Genomic DNA, 3210 nt, shown 5'->3' on the forward strand with positions numbered 1-3210 from the left:
CCCCACAAGGAGAATAATCAAGAAATCATTTAACATTCTCTGTCTGCAAGTAAGAGAATCCTGTGTTCATGTGTGCGTGTCCCAAATAAGCCAGAACCTGCCAACAGGGAAGCTTGTGTTCTGTACTGTGAGTCCTGCAAGGGTGTGTGTGCATGTGTGTGTGTGTGCGTGCGCGTGCGCGTGTGTATGGCGGGAAACACACACACCTAGTAGAAGAAGGGGAGGTGGGAGCGCACCTGGCAAGTACACGACAGGATCCATGCTCAGACAGAAGTGCATCCCTTTCTCAGATTAAATGCTTTTAAATTTGCTGTTTGCTTTTGGTGTTTGCCTCAAGCTTGTAAACAATTCTTCTCCTTAAGCACAGGTGTGATTTTAGAGCAGTCTGGGAGGAAGGACTTCCCACCATCACACTGCTCTGGCATATACAGATTAAGTGTGTGCAAAAGCTTGGATCCTTAGAATAGCAGCCTGCAGCTTGAGAACACTTGGTTGTATGAGTTGCTTGGCTCCATCACGGAAGCCTAGCCCTCTGGAGTATGTCACTTTAGGTTTTTTTTTTTTCTTGTTGGAAACTAGAAAAAAATTATCTTTTCATAGGGGATCACGGGGGACTCAGATGTCCTGAGCGTCTGCTGGGTTTCTAGTGTGACATGTTATCCATGTACCATTGCTCTCAAAAATAGAAATTTGGAAGCCTCAAGTCACGGATCGTGCTTGTAATCTCAGCACCTAGGAGACTGAAATGGTAGACTAACCATGAGTTCCAGTCTAGCCTGGGCTACAGAGTGAGAGCTGATTCAAAGACCCAGATGATGTTGATGACAATAATGATGAAAAACTGGGGCTTTTTTTTTTTTAATTTTAGAAAGTTTTAAAAAGCACAGGAAAAATTCACCTTCAGAAATATTTTCAATTGGTACCACTCCAGAGAAGAGTTTACATGTTTAATATTTGAGTCTATTTTAGACTGCCACCAAGAGGAAGATATACTAAACATATGTAGCATATTGCCTGTTCCCTCGTTTCTCTCCATCCCTCCCCATCGCAGGAGCCTGTGTGTTTGTGTGTGTGCGTGCGTGTGTGCATGTGTGTGTGTGTGCGCATGCGTGCGTGCACGTGTGTAGACATGGTCTGTTATGTAACCATGGGTATCCTAGAACTTGTTGTGACCCCAGACTTGTAGTGCTCCCCCTGCTCTGCTCCCAGACGCTGAGGTCACAGAGATGCACCATCGTGCTCTGTTTAAAGATTATTGCTGCTAGTAGGATCGATTTCCATCAGAACAAACTTGGCACAAAAAAGAAAAGAATTTTAATTTGAGGTCATCCTTCCCCTTCTTTATGGGAAGAGCTAGGATATAATTTATAGAAGATGAGCCTAGGGAAGACCAAATGCTTCAATAGCCAGAACCCTTACTTTGCAAGGACAGCCACACAGAGAGCGATATTTAATGTGTGTTTTTTTTCTTTAGCCTTTGTCCCCACAGGGGTGTAGGGTTGGGCGCGATAATTATTCTTTTCCGTCTGGGCTTCTGTTCATTTTTGGAGTGAAGTCGGTGAGAAGTCGTTGGCAGGAGGGGTGCTGAACTGGGAACGGAGTGCCCACCCTCCTCCGTCACTTTCCCAAGAAGAGGAGGATCCATCCCCTCAGGAGCTGACACAGGCTGGGAAGAAGGGACCACCACTGCCAGAACCTGAGTCGTTTCCCTCAGTGCTTAGGCAAACCCTGAAGAGCATTTCCTTCTCCAGCATTTGGGACTGAAATCTCACCATGGCTAAGAGTTTGGAGTCAGGGAAGGGAAAGAACAGAGCCTGAAGGCAGAAAAGTTGGGAGGGAAGAGAGATTAGTTAGCTGGGCTCTAAGTCCCATTTGGTAGCCAAGGGGAGGATCTACTCTTGACTCAATCCTAGAAGTTACTGTTCTCAAATGTGCATGGGTACCAGTCCTGAGTTCAAAACTACATAAAAACACAACTTGAACCCCAGATGTGCCCAGGTGGGGTTTTGTTGTTCCTGAGAGCATCATAGGTTATTTATCTAAATAAATAAAATAATCTTTGTGCCATGGCCTTGGGGTCCCCACAAGGAGAATAATCAAGAAATCATTTAACATTCTCTGTCTGCAAGTAAGAGAATCCTGTGTTCATGTGTGCTTGTGTTTGTGCGCACGTGCATGTGTGTCTGCGGTGGTGGTGGTGGTGACACCCAAGGTTTCATGAATGTTAGGAACCTACCGCTAAACTTCCACAACTTCTAGAAGTTACTTGGTCTTTGCCATATCTATGCCCTAGTCTATGTATCTGTCTTTTCATAATCCAAAGGCCCACTGAATTGTTTCCTCCAAACAAAAGCTAACTAATTCTCTTTAGAGTTATAAAGTAAAGTTTGCAAAATTACAGTGTTTTGCAATCTGTGGCTACTATCCAAAACCCATTTTAAAATGACTGAAAATTTCCTGGCTTCTTGTTCAAAGTTTGTCTTTAGGCTCTAGGATCTTAATTTATCCCATCAAGAATATTTTCTTCTTTCTGTTTATTTTTTATTTTTGACATGGGTTTTTACCCTAGCTTAGGCAGACACTGAGGTTGGTCCTGGGTTTGAATTGACAGTACTTCCTGTCTTAGCCTCCTGTGTGCTAGGCTTATAAACAACCACTGTGTCCATCTGAGAATATTTTCTTTAAAAAAATACTCTTCTTATAATGAACAATGTCGTTGGATAGGAAAAACATCTTCACATTCATCATACAAATCCCTAGGCGAGAGTCACGTGATCCGGCTATTTGGGTATGGACTTTCAAGTTGTGCTGCCTGTGCAGTGTGGTAGGGCGAACCCACCTTTTTCAACTCACAGGCTTCTCAGTGTTCATCTGGATTGTTCTAGCAAAGGTCACAATTGCCATAGTTAATATTTGACTAAGACTATATTTTTTATAAAGAGGGTGTTGCTTCAAGCTAGTTAAAAAAAAACAAGCTTCAGAAAGATTTAAGGTGAAGTGGTTCAAGAAAAAGAAAGGCTTGTGAACTCAGACAACTAGAAAACTGAGATGTGCTTAAATCATATTCAATTCATAACCTTTGAGATTAGTCTTTATTAGCTTTAATATCAGAAAATTAATTTTTTTTGCTATTGTGTGATCAGTTTACAATTGCTATGACCAAAATACTTGACGGGCTGGGCGGAGATGTTCGCCTTTACTCTCAGCACT

Source organism: Microtus ochrogaster, chromosome 6 (genome assembly GCF_000317375.1).
Source record: "Microtus ochrogaster isolate Prairie Vole_2 chromosome 6, MicOch1.0, whole genome shotgun sequence".
NCBI lineage: Eukaryota > Metazoa > Chordata > Mammalia > Rodentia > Cricetidae > Microtus > Microtus ochrogaster.